This window comes from Pteropus alecto, unplaced genomic scaffold (genome assembly GCF_000325575.1).
Source record: "Pteropus alecto unplaced genomic scaffold, ASM32557v1 scaffold104, whole genome shotgun sequence".
Lineage (NCBI taxonomy): Eukaryota > Metazoa > Chordata > Mammalia > Chiroptera > Pteropodidae > Pteropus > Pteropus alecto.
In genome coordinates, this window is record NW_006436664.1 from 882,033 (window position 1) to 906,454 (window position 24,422).

Genomic DNA, 24,422 nt, shown 5'->3' on the forward strand with positions numbered 1-24,422 from the left:
GATAGAATTTTTTCAGTTCCACTATAATCTGTAGGACCATCTTTTTATATGCAGCCCATCCTTGACCCAAAAGTCATTATTGTTGTGCATGACTAGTTACTGATCTATATTAAGTGAAACACAGAAGTTATTTAAAGTATTATTCCATTACACTAAATATATTCAACAAATTTTATTGACTACTCATAGTATTAAAACCACTTTGTTTAAACAAAAAAGATAAATTACACTATCTGTCAAAAAAATACATAAGTACAGAACTTAGAGGTATTTCTTAGAATGTGATAACTGATATAATTAAAGTATAAATGACAAGAAATGTGGTAAATACACTCGATGAGTGCAGTCAGTTACTTTGATTAAGAATAGGTGAGGGAGTATTATGCCTTCAAAGACAAGGAATAGCATAAGAAATTGAGAAAATAGTAAAGATAATTTCAGGAAAAGGAAACATCAAGACCACTACATAAAGTACAAAAATGCAGTTTATTGTGAAACAATGAATGAAGAGTAGAAACCAATTTTGTCATCCTGTTCACTCCCTCATTCATGAGTTAAATAAATCTTTGACACATGCTCACTTATAAAAATTATGCTTTGATACTTCTGGATGTCTCTCCAAAAGGCCCAAGATTTTCCTTCTGGGACCAATTAAACTGTGTTGCCTAAGTTTGATTCATTGGTTGTTCTAGCCCAGGTACATATATTCCTGGCTTTTGAAGTGAGTCCTAATGTTAACAGAAATTTCTTTATATTTAATTTGTTTTTCTTATCTCATTTCCTTTTATTTTGTGTTTTAAACTTTATTTTTTGTTCTTAAGCAACTCTGTTGGTCCATCCATATCTGGTTACTTTTTGGATTGGGCTATTTCCCACACTACAACCAAACTCAATTACTAATATGTCCAGTATCTACAAGCTCAGTCTGACTGCAGTCTTTATGTAATTTGAGTCTGGCTTATACATGGATGAAGCATTATTTTCTACTGGTAAAAACATTGGCAGAGAATCGAACTTAATCATGTGACTCCTTTATTATTTCATTCAGAATGATCAACTATATTCTCTATTGAGTGAAGGAGGACTTTTGGTTTGTCTCTTTGAAAGGATAAATCATTAAAATCAATGCTTTGTACTTATTGAAAAGAATAAACCTTTTTTGGATTTTGACTGGTTAATTCGTACATGTATTTATGTCTCCTTTTGGCATGTGGTAGACATATGGCTAAAGTAATAGAAATAAAGCTACAAGCTTTCTGTGTGCCTATATATGCGTAATTGAGAATTTTTGCATATCATTGCCTGAGTATAAAATATTTTCCTACCTCCAGAGGATATTAAGAAATTAAAAATAAATATCTCATAATAAGAACGTTGTTCTGATTAGATTATAGAAACTAATATTTCATAATTCCTAGGAAATAGAAAAACACAAAAATTGTATAGTTTTAATGTGTTAGTCTTCAAGAAAAAAATAAATTTTCACAGATATTTCTAATTAAGAAGCAGTCTATATAATAATCTAAATTCCTTTAATAAAATAAAATCTATCACAGATCACACGGTTTTGATAATTTTGTTTTAAAATCAGGTATATATTCCTCATGCAATTGTGGAATGTTATATACAAATTCATATGTATACATGTAAAATAGAAATATGATTTTTACCTCTGTTAAATGACAAATTGTTTTGGAGTATTTAATTAGCTTATAATGTTACCTTCTGTGTAATCTGTCTCAGATAGTAGATATTCCATATTCACAGAATGATTTTTTTTTTTGTATTATGCTGATTTCATCATGCTTTTGATTATTAAGACTATTAAAGAGAAAATCACAGGCTCAAATGGAGTCACTTGCACTAAAAGCCCCAATACCAAACCTAGATTTAATACTGATCTAATTGCAGTTTAACCTGTCCGAGAAATGCAATCTTAATCACCAGTGTGGAGTTGTCTGGTTAAAAACCAGTAAAGTAATCTGTCACTGGGCCCTCTCCATCTCCCAGAGAAAGAGGCATTCTGTGTGACAAAAACTCATTGCATTCCCTTCTCCCAAAGAAAAATTGTCTGGGTTTTAAAATAATCCTTTTTTTTTGTCGTTAATAGCTTCCATGCCCCACTCTTCTTCCTATAAAAACCTTCCATTTTGTTAACATTAGAGTGACCTTCTAGTTGCTATACAAAATGTTGCCTTATTTATGGATCCCATAATAAAACCAATTAGATATTCAAATTTACTCTTTTGAATATTGTTTTTTAACAAGAAAAATACAAGCAACAAAACTTCCTTATTTCTGAAAGAGCTAGGATTTCCTAAAACAGATATCTTCTATTAGGTTTTTTAAAATATCGTATTTCTACTTTTATCAGTAAATTAAAATTATTCTGTTCCATATAAAACTGAAAGCAACAAAAAAACAACAAAACAAACAAACAAAAACTCATAGACACAGATAACAGTTTAGTGATTACCAGAGGAAAAGGAGATTAGGGGCAGGAAGGAAGTAGATAAGGGTAAAGGGAGTCATATATATAGTGACAGAAGGAGATTTGACTTTAGGTGAACACACAATACAATATATGGATGATGTATTATTGAATTATATACTTGGAATCTATACAATTTTATTAGCCAATGCCATGCAATAAATTTAATTAAAAAAAAACTTCCATTTTATCACACTTGTTATCTTAATCAATCAACCTTCTCTCATAAAATTTTGACTTTGCCTTCTCACTATCAAGCCTTAAGTTTTAAAAAATCAATATATATTTTTAAAGAAGTTTTGCTACAAAAATTATTTTTAATTATCTTATAGTCCGTATTTACTATTTATTTTTTAACAGATTTCTTAAAATATAAATCACATGCCATACAATTAACCCTTTTCAAGTGTACAATTCCAAGTTTTCTACCATGCTAACATATTTGTACAACCATTACCACAATCTATTTTAGAATATTTTCATCACCCCCCAAAAAAGGTCCCATCCAAACCCATTATCGCTAAGTATTTCTCCCAAGCCCTCTCACCTCCAGCCCTAGGCAACCATTAATCTTTTTACTTTTTTTGTAGAGTTGTCTATTTTGGACATTTTATAATAAATGGAATCATATAATATGTGGTCTATTTTGAGAGGCTTCTTTCACTAATTGTGATAAAGGTTCATCCATTTTGCATGTACCATTTAATTCATTTTTATGACTAAATAATATTTTACTGTATAGATAGACCACATTTTCTAGGCCTTTATCATTTGATGAACATCTGTGTTATTTTTACTTTTTGGCTCTTATGAATAATGTTGCTATAAACATTTGGATACAAGTTTTTGTGTGGATATATGTTTTCATTTCTCTAATTGCATTTATACAATTAGGCATATGACTACTGAGTTATATGTAATTATATATTTAACATTTTGATAAACCACTAAACTGTTTTCCAAAGCAAATGAACTATTTTATATTCCCATCAGCAATGTATAAGGATTCTAATTTCTCCACATTTGTCAACATTTGTTATTGTCAATCTTTTTATTGTAACCACTCTAGTGGGTGTGAAGTAGTATTTCATGGTGGTTATAATTTGCATCTCTCTAATGGCTAATTATGTTGGACATAATTTCATATGTCTATTGGCCATTTGCATATCTTCTTTGGAGAATATCTATTCAGATTTTTGCACATTTAAAGATTGGGTTACTTGTCTTTTTACTATTGAGTTGTAAGGATTACTACATATTTTTAATTAGCTCAACATTACTGTGGGAAATGTACAAAGAGTTCAGCACTCTTTATTGGTTTGTAAAGGTAAAAATGTATTGATATAAATATTTCATAGGCTATACACTTACAAGAAAACCATGGATATTTGTCACTGCTCTGTCAATTTATCCTCATCCTCAGAGCAAACAAAGATAATATTCTTATGAAATAATACTATATTTTGATCTAATACAGAACTTTACTCTCCTTAATTCAATTATGTGTTATTTTAATAAAACATTAACCACAATCATTAAATCTTATTAACAAGTAGTTCTGCTTTTCCTCGTGCTTCCCTGAAGGTTTTTCTACTAGCTACATACTAGAAAAGTATTTTCAACTAACTAAAAAGGATAGATCAGAGCTATAATATAAATTAAGAGAAATGTAAATATGAACTATAACTGTTAATAGTTTAATGAATATTCTTATATGATTTCTATGTTTTAACAAAAATATTGGAGATATATTTTAGTGTATAATATAGTTTAACAATTAAAAGTATAAACTCTAGAATCAGTCTTTTTTAGTTACCATCGTAGCTCTGTTGTTTGGAAAATGTGATGATAGGTTTGCTACTATTGTATCATTTATTTTCCCAAAACCATTAGGAAACTTAATAGTATCTACCTTATAGAGTTGCATTAAGTATTAAATAAGAGAAAAACTGTAAAGAGTATACCAATGTGCCTGTCAAATATTATAGACCCAATACAAGTAAGCTACTGTAAGTTATTTTTGTTTGATTTCTTCACTGGATTTATCAGTCATTTTCCATGAAAATAACTCTAGACTGTCATGTTAATAACACTATTTTATTTTCTTTTTATAACTATTCCATAATTTGTTTAATTAATATGCTATCAATGCATGTGACTTAGTTGCATAAGATATTTAAAATACAACTTTATAAACCGGAATATTTATCTGTGCTTCATTAGAGTAAAAATCCAGACATCTATAGTTTGCAGTAGGAAGGACAATTCTCAGAAGAAAGATAACTTCTTCTTGCTTTGTTTAATTGCAATTCAACAGCATGTATACTTTCAACTAAAGCTTGACATTAGTTACAATGCCAGATGAATACAGGACTTTCCGTTTTAGAATGATTGATGAATAATCAAGTGAAGTGTTTTAGAAGGCTACTCTGTGGGACAAAATGTTATAATCTAATGCACAATGCAGAATGATGGTAGGGAATTGCAGTGGATTTCCTTGTGACCTAATAAGCGATCAACTGATGCTCAAACACCAGAAATTGTATTACCCTTAGCTTATGCTGACTAACAACATTATATTAATCAACACTGACACATAATGCACTGTGGAAAAATTAGAGAACTGTACTTCTTTTCATTTGAATATTTATTTATTTATTTATTTATTTATTTATTTATTTAATTGAATATTTTTATTTATTTATTTATTTATTTATTTATTTATTTATTTATTTTAACATTTGCTTCAGTTAGGATTGTTAGACCTGGCCTCAATTGGTGACAGTGTTTCTGGAGCTAATCTCACAGATTTACTTATTTCTTTCCCTTTTCTCCCCAACCCCTTCTTTCTTTTGACTTGTTAATTTTTTGAGGCATAAAGTTATAGATATTCAAGATATAGGCTTTGTCATAATATCTTATAGTACAAGTCATTCATTTTCAGTAATAGTTGGTTCTCTACTAAAATGCCAGTTGACAGACTATAACAGGTCCACTTAATACATTTTTATCATAGTTTAGAAAGTACAGAGACCAAGAAATATAGCTTTGTGCCACTACATAGCCTCTACAATGTGGTCCTGATATACAGTCTGCAGAAATTACATTTTGCTCTCAAAATTATTTTTACCCTCCCAGTTTCTAATTGTACAAAGTTCTCCACTATGGAAGACCTATCATAATCTGCAAACTTGGTTTAAAACTTCTATCTCACTTAAGCTCCCTGGCCACTGAATTTTGAGTTTTTGCCTCCTTACATTCCCAGACCCGTGGACCAAGCAAAAGAAAAAAAGGGTGGGTAGGTTTTCAATGCTATGTAGCAAGGCATTCAATCAAATTACTATATTGTATACCAAATAATAATACAACTAAATAGTACTGTATATCAATTATACTTAAAAAACTTTTTAATCTGCTCCTCCCTTTACACTCTTTTCATTGAATAGTGTTTCTATGCTCATGCAAAACCTAAAAAATACATCAATAGAAATCTCATTATCCCTCCAGCTGACATGCTGGTCTGTTCCTTCTAGCTTTTGCATTAGTGCTCAGGATCTTCTTGAAACAAAATTTAGTCTTCATTTACTCTAATTCCACTACCTAGTATATCCTACAGGCTCAGTAAATGTTTGTTGAATTGACTTTGGTCAGATGTTTTCCATATTCTTAGAATGACCAAGATAATTCTAGACTTATTTTCTTATACTTAAAAAAAAAAATCTATGCTAAAATATGGGTACAGTAGTTCTGATAACATATCATTAATAGTTATTTTGCCCAACATCTGACTACATGTTTTGAAAGTGACTTCTATTATTTAATATGTCCCCTAATTTATGTATACACAAAGCCATAGTACTATTTTGAGCCAATTTTAAAACTGATTAGCAAATCTAATCAGTTCATATTTATTCAACAGGTAGAAGATAAGTCTACAGACATCTTTTCATTTCCGGATTCTGCCTAAGATCACAGCAAATTATCCTGGATGCTTGCATCATTTGTTCCTCCATGGTATGTCCTATTTCTTTATATCTCATATTTATTCTTTCACCTGTTAGGTGGTATGAATTCACTCAACAGCCATACAATTTAGACTCTGAATCTTTTCAGGGCAGTGCTGGGTGAGCAAGTAGGGAGAGGGAAGCAGTTGCTCCTTTAGAGCAGTAAATGGACTATCAGGCTTGGACCACTTGATTTAATAGTTTAAGGATGGGGCTTCAGAAAAGCTCTAGATTCTCAGGTTTCTGCAATTGTGACTGTGAAGTTTCAGTCTCCATGAAAAGGGAATTATCCAGGCTAACAGTCCATTGAGGGAAGCTTAATTGATGAGATCAGAGGGCTGCTCCAGGTTTGCGTTCAGCAGAGGGTATCAACTTATTTTAGCTTATTTTACTAGACCTTGATGGTAGAAGTTTAGTGTTTAACCCAGGCTTCTAGACATTAGGTTTCCTAGAAATCAGACCTGTACATATCAGCTCTGTATACATCAATATTCTTGATTCTCCCTAAAATTCAGTTTCTCTTAAATAAATCCCCAATTTCAATCCATAGCCCAATATCAGTCACACTGTCATCCAATCCCATTATCCACCAAGTATCTGGGTTCACTTTACAATGTAAAGAATGTAGCTTTGTGTCTAGTTTTTACTTAAAGTTACCTAGAATTCTGGTAATTATCTCATATAATCATTGCAAAGCTTTCAGTTGCTCAAGGTTCATCTAAGTGTTACCAGTTGTAGGAATGCCCATCTGCTTACTCTAGTAGTAATAGTACAATCAAATAAAAATTGACTACCTTGTACCTTCTTCCACTTTATATATTTGTCATCCTCCCCTAACAAAGCAGTAAATTGCTTGAATAGACAGATAGCTCATGTATCTGTATGTCCGGAATACTGAACACAATGAACACAGTCAAATTCAGAGGTGTTCGATTTTCCTAGAATCATCCAGGCATATACCTATCTAATCATGCAATGCTGTTGTGTGAGGTTATCTTACAACTCAACTTCAGTATCTCTGGGACTCCTGAAAGTCTGGTATCCACCTCTGGGCAAAGTAAGGCCCAGATGAGCTAGTTAATTCTTTGTAACATGCTGTTTAAGGTTTAATACTCTCATCTTCGCATCCAGTATTAGTTTGTCTATATTGTTTAGAGATCTATAGGTCGATGGTTTAAACCTGGTTAAACTTGCTACATGGTCTGCCCTGGTTAAACTTGCTGCATGGTCTGCCCATTAAAACTTTCATATAAGCTCCCTGAAATTGAGATTCCTCATATATATCTTGGTGATTCATAATCTGAAGAAAAAGTCATAACGTGTTACAAAAAAAAGCACCCGGAGGCGCTGTACCAAGAAGCCACTCAGGCCCTATTACGTGCCTGCACACTTGTCCTGTGTCTACTGTATTATATACTTGAATAAAGCCATACGTGAGTATGTCCTTAGGAGTCTTGTGAGAACTTTTAATGATCCAAATCTGTGTAACTGATGAAGTTTTCCTTCTATATTTTACTTTATATTTATAATATATAAAGATAAAATTTTAATCTAATATTCCTGATATGTTTTTTTACTTCCATAATTATCAATCTAGCTAACAGTCCTTCCTACATAAAAGGCTCAGATGTTTGCTGACATCCAAAGTCTTGCTTCAGGGACAAAGCAGGCACAGAATTGTGCTGTAATCCAATTTTTATTTATTGAAAATACAGATGCTATTTATTGCTTTTCTTCTGTAGCTAATCTTAGTAACATTATCCTCCATCTGTTTCTTGATTCACATTGATCTCCTACCCTGCCTCCATCTGCAGTAAAACCATTACCACCACTAACAGCCTGAAGATATTTTTAATACGAGTAATAGCTAATATGATGATGATGTCTAGAATTAATGAACTGATATTTCAAAAAAAGGAAATGCACATCTTTATTATGAATGTTTATTAGTTTTAGAGATAATGTCAATTTCTGTTCAGAATATTCTGAGGCAGTTAAAAAATAGAAAAGTAATTAAGAGAATAAGGCATTCATTCATTTAACAAACATGTTTTGAGAACTTGCTATGTTTCAGGCGCTATTCTAAGCATATAACTATGAAAATGATATTGTAAAACAACAGCATAATTAAAAGTGTATGCAGACAAATCTTCTAATCAATGAGTTAAATTAGCTTAGAAATGCAATTACTTTATATACGTGGTTTAAAAATAATAAACATAAAACTTAAAAAACTGTATCTCCATTGGCTATCAAAAAATTAAATAGAATATACTAAAAATATGATCTGTTCTGGTGGTAATTCACATATGAATAATACATTAGTTAAATAAATTGATCTTTTACATAAGAAGAATGACTTGCTATTTGGAAATCATTAATTTCTTTCCAATGCAGTATCCTCCCTTACTCACATGGAATATGTTCTAAGACTCCCTGTGGATGCTTGAAACCACAGATAGTACCTGAACCCTATATATACTATGTTTTTTCCTAAACATACATGCCTATAATAAAATCTAGCTTACAAATGAGGCACAGTAAAAGATTAAAAATAATAATAAAATACAACAATTATAAGAGTATACTTTATAAATTACGTGAATGTGGTCTCTCTCTCTCTCTCTCTCTGATACCCGACCTGATAACTGAGATGGCTACTAAGTGACTAACAGGCTGTTGGACATGGTGTATACAGCATGGATATGCTGGACAAAGGATGATTCACATCCCTGGCGGAGGGAGCAGACTCATGAAATTTCATCATGCTACTCAGAACTGTGTGTGATTTAAAATTTATGAACCGTTTATTTCAGAAATTGTCCACTTAATATTTTTGGACTAAGGTTGACCATGGGTAACTTAAACGGTGAAAAGTGAAACAGTGAAAGCAAAATCGATAATGAGGCGGGGGGCACTGTGCTGTTTTTTGTTTATTTCTTTGTTTGGTTCTGTTATTTGGGGAGGGTAACTTAAAAGCTCACTTTGTCTTGATACCAATACTAAGGCACACTTGTATTAAGTAAGACACGAAATACATATAAAATATATATTTCCTATACCCAGATGAACATTAAGAGAAAGGATTATGCCTACTTCCAAAATTAAATGATGCTGAAATCTGTCTGGAGTAATATTCAATTCTTCCTTTTGTTTTCTGCTCCCAACTCAGTGCCAATAAGACACAAACTTTCTCAGACACTGTTTTTCCACTTCATACACTCAATGGAACAAGTTAAACATTGAGAAAATGAACTATTATGAAGCTGAAGGTTACAAGCAAGGAAGAAAACAAAAGAAAATGCATAGCTGTCTCAGATTATCATCTTCATTGTGACTTTAGCCTAAATTTTTCTTAACTGGAAGCAAAGATTCTCATTTTGCAATTATAAGCACTTGAAAACTCAAGGCTAAAACTTTGTGTCCTAGCCTAGTAAACCATATTATAGTTAATGCTGACTGTTAGTAATTTAACACAGCTGAGGGATGACTCAAAAAGGGTGGAATAATGCATAAAATCAGTTCCAACTTAACCTCAATTAATATTCTCAACTTAATCTCATTTCATCTCTTCTCATTTTCCACCACAAGATTCCCACATTTCCCATATTCTGGGGACTTAGAGTTCCTCTCACTCTGCTTCTGCATTCTCAGTCAGGTGCCTCCCAGTTCCTTGTTTTCCCATTGTTTCATGCAGACATTACCACTTGGGGATGTCAAGAGCCTCGCAAGTAAAACAATATCCCTCCCTCCCACTCTGTGGCAAATGCTGATTTTCTCCTGTAGGTTTCAGAGCATTCTCTCATTCTCAACAGAGCAATCATTCAAAGTTGACAAGGTGAGATAAAACCTATTTGCCATCTCCAAGACACCCTGTATGATGCTTCAAGGGCCCCAATATCCAAGATAATGAGCACATGCTGTGAGCTTTAAGCTCAGGAACTCATGTAGAGAGAAAAAACCGAGTATGGTAGAGAACTAGGAAAATGAAAGAACACTGTCAGAGTACAGAAAATCTTAACTCTGGAGTGACTGTCAATAGTAAGAGAAAAGAAGATTTTGAGGGTAAGAACAAGTACTTTTATCTTTTAAGATGCATTGTCTTGTTTCCCTGTAGATGGGTGTGATGACTAAAAGTTCAATATTATTAATGAATATTAATTTCAGGATGAAGGACTAAGAAAAACACAAAAATGTCTTTGCAGGATTTTAATTGTCATTAATTGTTTTCCCATTACTAATCAGGTAACTGTATTAAGAGCTTTACAAACATACATGTACTTAATCTTCACAACAATTTTTTAAGAAAAAACTGCTGTTTCATTTGTCATATACAGATATTTAGTAGCTGAATACTTTTTGAAAATTTACAGTGTTTTTAGCTAAGTGCCAGTGACCAACTTTATATTGTATTGAATTCCAAAATCCGTTTTTTTTCCAATCCATAGCCAAACTTCCGGCCTGTATATTATTTAATATTCATATTTAACTGATATTGTTAAATAAAATGAGATAATGCCATTATATGTCAAAACCAACTTTGCTGTAGTTTATTGAAAAGTTTAAAGACCACACACACATATAATCTCTAGTTCTTATATTTGACTCACAAGTCAAGCAGTAGTTGAAACTCACCTCTCTTTCTCGATGGTCTTATTATTTATAACTAACATTTGTAAACTGACTCTTCTTTCATATCACTATGGCAGTACCACTCATTTTTCTACAATTTTCTCTGAATTGACATTGTAGTTCCTTCCTCAGGGGACTCTTAAAATTAGGAGGGACATAGCATCTAAATTTCTATTCCATTTTTATTGTATATGTTTCCCTCTACTTTATCATGTATTCTGACTTTAGTTCAGATCTCATATTTATCTAGAGTAAAATTATACTCATACTAAATGAAGGTAGTGATGTTCTTTGTTTTTCCTATATCTCAACTGTCTCATGATGTATTGGGCATACAGAAGTTGCTTATACATTTTTGTCTTATTAAATATATTCATCCAATTATTAGTAAATATTTATATTGAAAAGTCATAATTAGATGTACTATTTCTTTTAAAAGAAAGTACAAAACTAGATAACTTGTATATGATTACAAACTCCTCACTTCTACCAGTCTTAGTTTACTTACACTTAAGTGGGTGCAGCGCTATGGGGCTAAAATGCTAAATTAAAATTACTTTTTATTTAAGGACACTTGCTGAAATTCTTTTTGATGAACATAACTGTAATCAGTATTTTGGGAAACAACAATGTTAATGACATATAAATCCTGCCCTTTAGCACCTTTCAATTTAGTGGCAGCTGAGTAGAGAGAGATGAAGGATGTAGGCAATTATAGGATGTGATGATTTCAAATTTTAAATGAGCCACATGGCACACTATTAGGGTGTCAAACTAAAGAAGAATTTTGGAATGTCCTTTAGAAATTGTAACCAGTTACAATAATATGTGCTATCACAAAATTGCTATTAGTATTAAATAAAATACTTTTCCAGTATCTAACAAATAATTAAAAAGGAATCAATATTTTCTTTCTTTTCCTTTCCATTGACTCTAATTCATAGCCTGAGATTCTCATACCCATCAATTATACTTTTTATAAAAAAATTTATGTTTAGGCCACAAATACCATCAATCATTTAAAATTGTAAAACAATGATGGCAGAAACTACAGTGGGAGCCGCACTTTCCCAATTTCCATTTCCAGTAGACAGATTAACACTAACTTCTTCACCCACCCTACTATAAAACAGAATAAATTAATTTAGAAATAAATGTATCCACATTCATGAGAAAAACAAGTCCGAAGCCATCAGCAAAAACAGATATTTTAACAAACAGCAGAAAAAAAATGGATGAAGGACATATAATGTCTAAAAGCCAGAGTAGCAGAAGTTGCAGAAGAGAGAGGGAGTATAATCACTGAAGGTGGAAGCAAGTAGTCCTTCAGAACTCCACAAAAAGACATCGTACCTGGAAATACTAAATACGATGAAAAAGAGGAGTGAAATACAGAGGAATTAATTGTAAATTTTTATCTTGTTCAGTAATGTGTTCCCCTACCCTAACACACACACACACACACACACACACACACACTACTGTGCACATATTGCCTAGCAGCTCAGCAGCTCACCCTCTAATTCTCCGGTCAAAGAGGATTAAAAAAAAAAAAAAAGACTCCTTTCGAAGGGTCAGAATAGTTCTTTGGTTATTTGTACTCTACAGAAAAGATCTTCTTAATCTGAGATTTAGTGGTCCCTTGACTCAGTGCAGCAGTCAGCAATCTATCTGCTTACCCTCAAGCTAAGTTCAGTAATCAATAAGCTTGGATCATGTACAGTGCTCCCAATTGGATTTATACTTCATTTTAAAATTTGAACATACAACAAAGTTTCCCAGGTCATCCAAGGAAAATCAGAGACCAAGCTAAAATAAACACCATAAAAAATAAACAAAAGGTAACTTCAATGAAAAAAAGGCCATGCATCACAAGAAAACCATAATTAGTAGCCTCAGAGAGATTAAAAGAGATATTATATGGACAAAAATTAATATGCTATGATAAATCAATAGTAAGCGATGAGAAAGAGCATATATAATATGTTCAAATAAAAGATAGATCACACAATAGAATTATGTGACAAAATCAATAAACTGACCCAAATTTTAGAACAAAACAAAGAAAAAGACAATATGATAAAAGTTGTAAGAGTCACAAAAAATCAATATAAAAATTTAACCTCTAACAAGACAAAGTTTTGGAAAGGGAAAAAATAGTGAATTAAATTATTAAAATTTAAAATGAGTATTCCTATTGCTTAAGGTAACAACACTTCTCATTAGAAGGGCCCGATGAATGCCCACCATAATGCATGTAAAAAGATATATTCCTAGACCTGATAATTAGAAAATTAGTCTTTCTCTCCCACTCTATGATAAACAGTGTGAGAGCAAGAATTTTGTCTGTTTTGCTCATTGCCCTCTCTTAGGTAGATAAAATAGAACACAGTCAGCACTCACTAAGTGTTTATTGGAAGAATGAATAAACAGTTCTTAAAGTTTCTGGAGAGGTAAAAAAGAAGACATGCCAAATAGGTATTAGACTTTAATCAGCAATACTAGTGTTAGCAAGACGTAAAACGAAATCTTGAAGCCAATCTACACATTAAGGAAGAATATTTTCATATGTGGAACAACTCACCAAGATTTCCTCCCTAAAAGCTGTCTCAGGAAATATTTGAAAATTGATGCAATAAAGTGAGTAAGCCAAGAAAGAATAAAACCTATGGTCCAAGAAACAAATTGATGCACTGTTCCAGTGAGATGAATAGTTAAAGAGGTTCCAGGATAGCAGCTTGCAACAGGCCTCAAGAGCTATAAATTCAGGATAAAGCAGGGCATAGATAGTTCCAAGAGAAAATCATCTGTGGAAAAATTTTGATAATCAGAAATAACTTAAAGATGTAAAAACCTAATGAATGAAACAAAATAAATACAATTAAAGAGATCAGAAAAGGCAAGAAGTTTAAAAAAAAACAGAAAATACAAACAATTTTAAAATTGACAAACAATATGAGTATAGTATACCAAATAAAGTTAAAAAAATTATAACATTTTTAAAAAATAAAATGAAGACATAGTCTGAGTGGGACAAATGAATATCACTGGTATGTTAATTCTCAAAGATATAAATGATCAGTCTGAGTGGGACAAATGAATATCACTGGTATGTTAATTCTCAAAGATAAATGATGATAGATAGATAGATAGATAGATAGATAGATAGATAGATAGATAGATAGATAGATAGATAGCATAGATAGATAGATAGATAGATAGATAGATAGCATGATTTATATATTGTCATTTTAATTGGTAAGACCCAAAACTTTCCTTTGGAGGGAAATTCAATGGATTCTAAATAGAGAAGAATAAATAGTCCTATTTAGATAAGAAACATTTAAAAAAAAGTAATGACAGGACTTTTCCAATGAGATATTAAGAAACATTATCAAACTATACATATTTAAAATAGGACAATGCTATCATAAGATCCAACAAGTTAATAAATAAAAATATATTCTAATAATTAAAATCTAACTATATTTTTTTAAATTATCACAAAATGGATAGGTAATATTCATTAACAAATGGCAATGAGACATTTTAATATGAGAAAATAATCCAGCTAGGATATTATATTTCATGGCATTCAATAAAAGTAATTCCCAAATGAGCAAACAGATAAATAATATTAAAATTCATAAAAATCTGTAAGAAAATATAGTTGACTAACCGATCTCATGGTAAAAAGAAATTTATATGCATTAGGCATTAAAAATCAATGAAATATGTGATACATTTGATTTAACACACATTTAAAATTCAGTAAATTAAAAACCACCAGAAAGAATATTGGTAACTTAGTAAGAAAATATTTACAACAAATACTCAAGATAAAGTACTCTTCCTAATCCATTAAAGAAAATTCAATTTTTAAAATAAGTAAAGGATATAAACAGAAAAGATAAAAAGTAGAAGAAATATTAAAATTATTTCAAATCTATGATTGAGGGTATAGAAAAATACTAAGAAAATATTATCTCCTATATCTAATTGAAAGATATTTGGAAGTGTCTGTCTATTTAGGTACACACTTAAAGCAAGAAATGGGATAGTCAAATGAGCACAAGTTTGAATGTTTATAAGGCTGTTAACTAGGGCGATATAACCAGAGAGGGTCATGTGAAATACTATCATATATAGTATAGTAGAATCAATATACTTTAACATAGTAATATCTAAAAAGTGATCCTTAAATATTCTTTAATGAAATAATTAGATACAAATAAAAATTTCTGTGACATGTTAAAGTATTCATAACATAAAACTATAACAAAGGTTAAATTTCATAAAGTATGAACAGATAACAAAATATTACCCAACCTTTTTAAAAAACATATTTTTGAAGAATAGTAAATAACACAGAGATAAAGTGCAGGATAGATGAACTAAAATTGAAAATATGAAACTATATAAAATATCATTTCAATTTATTTACTTATTTATCTACCAAACATGTTCACATTCACTAAACTTATTAAAATACAGAATACTGGACAATCATTGCAGTAACATTTTAATACTAGTAATATCTGAATAATGTTGATAAATAATTTATATTTTCATCATAATTTCATGCATTTTGTACAATAATCACACAACTATTACAATCAGACAAAATTACATTTTTTGGAAAATTGAGACATCAGTCTTCTAGTGACATCATACGATAGGCAAGGATTACGAACACCTCAGTATTATTAAACAAAGCATATACACAGGAAAGTGAAATTGTCAGAAGTAGAAGCATAGATGAACTACGGAGTGTTGAGTAAACTGGAGATCCTGGAATGCAGAGTTCGAAATTCTTCGAAAGCTCTAGAGAGCTATTATGTTCTTTTGGTAGGGTCATGACTTGAATAAATTGTCATGTTAGAAATAAAACTCTGGCAACATATTACAGGAGTAGACTGCAAGTCAGAATATCATTCAGGAGAAGGTCACATTTATAAATATAAGAATTGATATGGCAGAGCCAAGGCAGTGGAAGTGAGAATAGTAAAGATAAGTAAAATCAATAAAGTTGGTGATAGATAGATTATAGAAGTGGATGACAAGAGGAATCTATAATAATTCTCCTGTTTCTAGCTATGGTAAAGGAATGGAAAGGCAGTAGATTTTCTAAGATGAATTTAATTTCAGATCTACTGAACTAGAGTAATATTTGGGACATGCAAAAAACAAAATGAAACAAACAAACAAAACAAACAAACAAAATCCTGAATATCCAGGATAGAAATTTAACAAAAATCTCTGGCTAGAAAGTAATTAATGACCAATCTTCTTTTGTGCTTGATCCACATTTCTCATTGGCAAGGTCATCCTTGAGCAGTATGATCATCTAGTTCTAATCTTTTCCTCAGGAATAGGGTAAATATATGTTATGGTCATGTCTGGTGAGTCCCAGTTGATGCCCATTGTTTAGCATACTGTTTGGATTAACAATTTGTCCACCTAAAAGTGTCCAGCTGGGACAATAAATTGTAATGTCACCCAGCCAGAAGCCAGTGATCCCATGTCAGAGTACTTATTCCAATAAAATCTATAGGTCTCTTGAGTGAATATACAAGCATTAGAGACAACAACAAATACACTATAATGTGGGCAAATAAAAAGTCTTTTCTAGTAAAATTATATTCCAAAATTTATAATACATTGAAATTTTCTTGGAAGATAGTTATTTCAAGAATGGATATACATTCATTGTTATGCATGAATTTTTACATATCCTACTGCATAGAGAGCATTTTGACTCATCTCAAAACTTTGTGCTTTATATATGATTTTGGAAAGCATTTACATTTATCATAGTGGCTGAAAAAGTATAATAAATTGTTGTTCTACAATATTAGATAAGCAAAGTTAAAGAAACTGTATTCTTTTTTTTATGATGTCTTAAATTCTAAGACTCAGCAGTAATCATATCTTAGTTGATAAGTGATATTCAGAAGGCTTATCTAGCATAAACTGTTGGAATATTCTCACTTTTAAATAAAGGATAGCCCACAGATAGCACCTCATTTCTTTCCAGCAATATGACTTGGAAATTGAGATGAAATAAGCTTATAAATGGATATACAGTATAGCTACTTTTATCTTACTGTAACAGTAAGGCACTTTTATCAGTAATAAACTCAAGACAGATATTCAATGATAATGTTAACAGGAAATATTTTTTAAAATGAGATGACTGTGGCAAAAATTACCAATTTAAGTATTAATTGGCCTTGAAACTTTTACTCCCCATATCAGAGATGAGTAAATAGTTGGCACAAAATTAAATGAAGTTAATGCTAATCTAATGTGACAATACACCATATGGAAAAAGTTTAATCATTATTACCAATTATGACCCGTTGATCTCATTTTACACTGGACATGACTGTTCACTCCTTAGAAACACGTAAATCTTATGCATATGAGATTGGTAGATAACTACATCTGAACTCTTCTGATGTTGACTGATCATCTGCATTTCTACAGAAAATGATTCATAATAGATCTGTTATCACCTTACTTCTAAATTATTATTGAGGTATTTTATAAGCAGGGGTTTCCTAATCATTTAAACTATAATTTCAATAAAGTTAGAATGGTTCCCAAAAGAGATTTTAAAAATTAGGTAATCAATTGATCACTTTAAGGCAAAAACATTATAAAGATAATGACTTGGCTCATAATTTTCTATTTGCCTCTAGGCCAACATGTTTTAAATCAATTTTTACCAAATAGCATAGCTTCAAAATATATGATGCAAAACTTTGCCAAGTTTTGTGGAGGAATAGGTAAATCCAAAGCATTATCTGGGAATTTTAACACATCTTTCTCTGTTAGTAATAGAATATAAAGAAAAATACAAAATATATAAATTTAATTACATAATGAACATGTGAATCCAATGACTAACACCCAACAATTTTAAGATGCATAGTAATATCATGCACTCACAGATCATTTAAAAATCTGACTATATAGGAGTCCATAAAGCAAGGTCTTAATACATTTCAATCTGGAATCATAAAGACGATGGTTCCTGACCAAAATAAATTAAGCTTTAAATCAGTCAAAAGTGTTATAAAATAAACACTCCTAAATAGCCAATTGATAAAAGAAAATATAATATAAATAAGAAAATATTTTAACTGAATGTTGATGAATAATATGTATTACAACTAAATGAGCTCTATAAATCTTTATATTAATATATTAAGAACCAAGTTTGGAATTTAATTAGCAAAAAAAAAAATTCCTTCTCAAGTAGTTAGGAAAAAATATATCAAAATAAGTCATGGGGAGTAGCAAGAAGGAAATATTCATATAAAGACAGAAATTAAGTGAATAAAAAATAAACATAACTAGGGAAAATAACAAAACCAAGTTATACATTTAAAAGATGAAAAACATAAACAGTTTGCAGATCACTTGTAAAATTAAGAAAGAAAAAAGATAGAGATGCAAATAACCAAGACCATAAATTAAAAAGGGAACTCTACCAGAAAAGATGCATATATTAAAATACTAATAAAAGTATATTACGTAAAAGTAAAAGTAAACAACAATTTTTAAATTTTGCTTAAAGGTACAAGTTCCTAGAAAATATAGAGAATAACTTAAATGAAAATGATAAACCTGAATGGTCCTGTAATCACTAAAGAAGTGGAATCTGTAACGCCAAATCTTCCCACAATGAGAACTCCAGGTTGCTACATCTTCTCTGTTAAGTTTTTTCAAAGGAGAAATAATTTCAAACCTATATTAACACTTCTAAAAACTAGAAAAAGAGAATGTTCCCCAGAGCTTTTTCTGAAGCAGCATAGTCTTTGAGAACATGAGAAAGAATGATTATCAGAAAATCTCACTCATAAACACAGAAGCAAATAACCTGAAAAAATATTAGCAAACCAGATTCAATAAAACATAACGGATAATATATCAAGTTCAATAGGTGTTTATTCAAAGAATGTAAAGCCACTTAAATTTTATGAAATTGTAAGCTCATCTTACTCGATGCAGAAAAGAAATGATAGATGATATACACTCATTATTAAGGCTAAAAATTAACAGAATCTACACATACATTATTAAAAGAGGGAAGTTCAATGAATTTTCATCAATCTAGATGCAAAATCAAAATGTAAAATTCTACTGTGTATTCTTTTTTGACTTTGACTACTTTGACATGGACCAGCTCTCCTGAAAAACTGTGTGTCTGTTTAATGCGACCAAAATAGTGAAGGTCTGCAGCAATACTCAGAAGAAAAGGAAATTTCCCGTCCCTTCCCCTGAAAAAAACGTGAGTCAGACATTTGTGGCACTGTAAACCTAAACATAATTTTTGATTCTATAATGAAACAGAAGTAAGTGAAAGGCCAAGTCCCAGAGTACAGTTTTGAGAGTCCTTGGTTTAAAGAAAAAAGAAAAAAATGGAGTTTGAGGCTTTCCACGTACAAATGTCTTTAGTAAATATCTCAGAATTTTAACTGTGATCAAGAATGACTGTATCTGCAAACAAATTTAAATTACAAAGAGATCAGTTCTCAGAAGGACTAAAAGTCAAACCTTAATTGCATTCAAGTGAATAGCCCTCATCTTACCTGCCTTTTCTTAGGGAAAGTATGTCTTACACATGATCTCATTTACAGAGATATTATCTGCACACTCAAATAATTTTCACAATTTTTTATACCCAATATTTGGATATAAATTTTTTTTTTTTAAATTTAGCAGCCAATTAAAAAGGCAAGATTTGACTCCATATGAAAAGTAAAAGATACAATTGCAACAGATGCAAAGGGCATCAAAATATTTGATTTAGCATTTACAACACAGGTCGTAAGACAAATTTAATTAATATGAGCTAGGAATTAAATTTAAAAATTAAGGATTTTAGAAAATTAGAACTTATTAAAAGATTCAAACATAAATTCCAAAACTGAAATATAAAACTCAATAGATGGATTTAGCAAGAGAATAGACATTTTTAAAACTAGATTAGAAAAAATATCTATATTAAACATTAGGAGAAACAAGGATGGAGAATCCAGAAAATAAAATTAAGAGGTATATGGGACATGGTGATACACCTAATATATACACCTAATATATAAACGGAATCTCAGAAGTGACTTCCAGACAACAGGAAGAAGCAATATTCAAAGATATAATAAACAATCTTCCTTAAATCTGGCAGAAGATATCAAGAGATACCTTATCTTACATGATAAATAAAAAAGTATAACTCACTGTCTTAGTTTGCTCAGGCTGCTGTAGCAAAGTACCAAGGACTGGGTGGCTTAAACAACAGAAAAATGTTTCCAGTTTTATTATAGAAATAATTAATATACATTACTGTATAAGTTTAAGGCATACAGCAAGATGGTTTGATTTACATATGTTGTGGAATTATTATCACAATAAATTCAGCTAATATCCATAATCTCATACAGATACAATAAAAAGAAAAGAAAAATTTCTCCTTAAGATGAGAATTCTTATTATTTACTCTAACAACTTACCTAAAACCATACAGCAGTGTTAACTAAAGTCATCATATCGTATATTTCATCCCAGGTGCTTATTTATCTCATAACTGGAAGTTTGTACCTTTTGACCACCTTCCTCCCACCTACCCCCCAACTCTCTGCCTCTGGTAACCACAAGTCAGATCTCTTTTTTTTATGATTCAGAAATTTTTTTCTCACAGTTTTGGAGGCTGGAAGTCTGAGATGCCTGCATGGCCATATTCTGTGGGTAGTTGTCTTACTGGTTCTCAGAGTAAGCAGCCTTTCTGGTACCTCTTCATGTAAGACCTATAATAACTCTTGAGGGCTTCTCGCTCATGACTTCCTCTAACCCTAATTACCTCCCTAAGGCCTCAGCTCCAAATACCATTACACTGGAGGTTAGGGCTTCAAAATACAAATTTTGGGGACACGTATTCAGTCCATAACACACACTTGCATCATAAAACTCTAATATAAAACAAATGAGAACATCAAAACAGTAGTAAGATGAAAACATATCATATTCCTTCAAAGAAAGACAAAAGAAAAAATAGAAACTAGAAAATAATAAAATTAAATGAAATATCTATAAATTTATACTATGCCCAGTAAATTTTACTTTAAAAATTAAAGAAAAATAGAGATTTATGCTTCCAGCTATAATAAAGTGAACAGGACTAATATACTCTCACACCTTTAAATAACTGAAAAATTGTACAAACATAAGATGCAATATTTTTCATATATTGGACAACAGGTAGCACAAAAAATATATTCCCGAAAGAAAAAATGCAAAGAGGTTATCTCTAAAATTGCGTCATTTTTCTGCCTGAAGGCAGTTTCCGGGTTGTTACACAGGGAGGGGTAACACAAACAGAAACCAGAGTCTTCCCAATTGTGTGGAAAATGATCAGAGTTCAGGGAAGTCAAGAGTCTAGAGTATGTATGTAGATATCAGAAAAGAGGGAGATGCATAAGGAGAGTTCCAGAGATCTGCATAAGAATCCCCCTGAATCTAGCAACCAACAATATAAAATTGATTGTGTCCGGCAACTAGTTAAAAATTACCAGGAATGCAAAGAAGCAAGAAAACATGGCCCCCAAATAGGAAATTTCAATGAGTAGAAAAAGATGCAGAAAAGAACGAGGTGATGAGAATAGCAAACAAATATATTAAAACATCTATAATAAAGATGCTCAGTAAACTCAAGAAGTTAGAAAAAACATGACCATGATGAGGGGAAAAAATGGAAGATACACAAAACAGATTACAGGAAAATCCTAGATATAAAAAATGAAATAGCAAAAATAAGAAAACATAAGATGATTTTTATAGCAGATTAGACACTGCAGAAGAAAGGTTAAATGACTAAAGACATAGCAATAAAAACTATACAAAATGAAGCACAGAGAGAAAAATACTAACCACGAAAACAATGAGATGAACAAAAACAAAACAAAACAAAATATGTACAGAGCATCAGTGACCTGTGAAACTATCAAGCAGTCTAACATATGTGTAGTCGAAATCCTAGAAAAGTTGCCAAGCAAGTAAGAATCTCAAGCAGCTATGGCTGACATATTTCCAAAGATGATTTTAAAAATCATAAACTGACAGATGGAAAATACACAACAAACCCTAATCAAATAAATCTAAAAACTACACCAAGGCACAATTGAATCAATTTTCTACAAAACACTGATAAAGAGAAAAACTCCAACACAGCTACAAAACGTGCACATTACATACAGAACAGAGGCAAGAATAAGAGTATATTTTTTCAGAAACTATGTAAAGATGATGACAGCGGAGAGATAGTTTTAATGTACTAAAAGAAAAAATGTATAATTAAGGTATATAAAAATAACTTTAAAATTAGTAATTAAAGTCTACAGCCATGCCACCCTGAACAAGTCTGATCCCATCTGATCTCAGAAGCTAAGTAGGGTCGGGCCTGGTTAGTACTTGGATAGAAAACTACCTAGGAAGAACAGGTGCTGTAGGCATAAAAAATAAAAGACAAGGGATTGTAAGCTGACAAGTTCCTTGCAAATTGTGAGCTCAACCAAGGGTTCTCTCGTTTAAAATATAAAAAAATAATTCGTAATTAAATACTTCTGGAACAAACAAAGGTGAGAAATTCATTGTGTGTGAACTTACCCTGTTAGAAATACGGAATAATTTCTTTAGATAAAAGGAAAATGATACTAGATAGAACAAAGATATACAAATGGAAAATACGTGTAATATAAAAGTATTTTTCTCAGTGTTTATTTCTTTAAAATGGAATTGAAAATATAAAGTAAAAATAATAGCCATGTGCTATAGAGTTTATAACACATCTAGGAGCAAAATATGAGAAGAGAGACCCAAAAGATGGGAGTAAAAATACAAATATAAACTATTGTTAGGTTCTTACACTATATGTATCATGGTATAATATCATTTAAAGGTAAACTTTGATAAGTTAAAGATATATATTGTAAACCCTAGAGAAAACTCTGAAAAACAAAAAGGTACAACTATCTAATACAATGAGAAAAATGAAACGTAATCATAACAATATTCAATTATTCTAAAAGGCAAGAAAAGAGGAGAAAATGAACCAAGGGCATAAGAGAAAAATAGAAAAGAAATACCAAATGGAAAAGTAAAACCTAATCGTGAACATAAATACACTGATTACATATAATCGAAAATGACTAATGTTTTGTTTGTTAAGCTCTTTTTTGTTATAAAGACTGGAGTGACAACTTCCAAGTTCTTTACATGTTAGATCTGAAAACTTTTCAGTCTTTTGATTTTCCACCAGCTCTACTGAGATGTAATTGACATATAACATTGTATAAATTTAAGGTGTACAATGTGATGATTTGATAATATATATTGCAAAATGGTTTCCAAAAAAGATTAGTTAACATATCTTTCACCTCACATAATGATCATTTTGTTGTTGTTGTTATGTTAAGAACATTTACATTCTACTTCCATAGAAGTTTTTGAGTATACAATACAGAATTAACTATAGTCACTATGCTGTACATTAGCTCCCTGGAACTTTTCATCTTATAACAAAGTTTGTACCATTTGACCAATATATTCCCATCTCCCCCACCCCTCAGCCTCTGATGACCAGCATTCTACTCTGTTTCTATGAGTCTGATATTTTCAGATTTCATATGTTAGCGAGAGCATATAGTGTTTATCTTTCACTGTCATTTAAATGTAGCCATTCTAGTTAGTGGTTCAGAAGATTAAGTTCACACTTTGACTAATGACTAATGAACTTTAGAAATTTTCTGTACCTTTATTATTTGTTTAGACATTATTTTTAATGCACTTCCTCTTTAAGACTTTGCCTGTGGTTGGTTGGTTTTTTTTTTGTTTTTTTTTGGTTGTTTTTGTTTGTTTTTAATCAAGTAGTCTTTAATTTTCTCACTGATTTAAAGACTTTATGTATTCTGGATATAAGTCTTTTTTCTATTATGTGTGACAAATATATCTCATTTTGACTTTTTGCCCTTTTTAATTTCATAATGGTGGATTTTGATGAAAAGAGTCCTTAATTTTAATGCACTATATCAGTCTTTTCATAATTTTTATTTAATGATTTTTGTGTTGTGTAGAAGAAAACTTCTATAGTTCCAAAATCACGACTATACTGTTTTATGTTATTTTATCTTATTTTGCCTTTGATATTTACATACATATTGTATTTGGTGTTGTTTTCTTTATACACTGTAAGGTAGGATTTAAGATTCATTTTTCTTATATTAGATATTTTA

General features: G+C 30.9%; 1 protein-coding gene and 1 pseudogene across 2 annotated transcripts in view; one reads left to right on the forward strand and one right to left on the reverse strand.

Annotated features, from left to right (window-relative positions):
- Positions 1-24,422, reverse strand: part of LRFN5 (leucine rich repeat and fibronectin type III domain containing 5) — a 241,173-nt gene that overhangs the window by 84,809 nt on the left and 131,942 nt on the right. The gene's annotated exons all lie outside the window — the stretch shown is intronic.
- On the forward strand, positions 22,525-22,643 carry LOC112481123 (annotated as a pseudogene).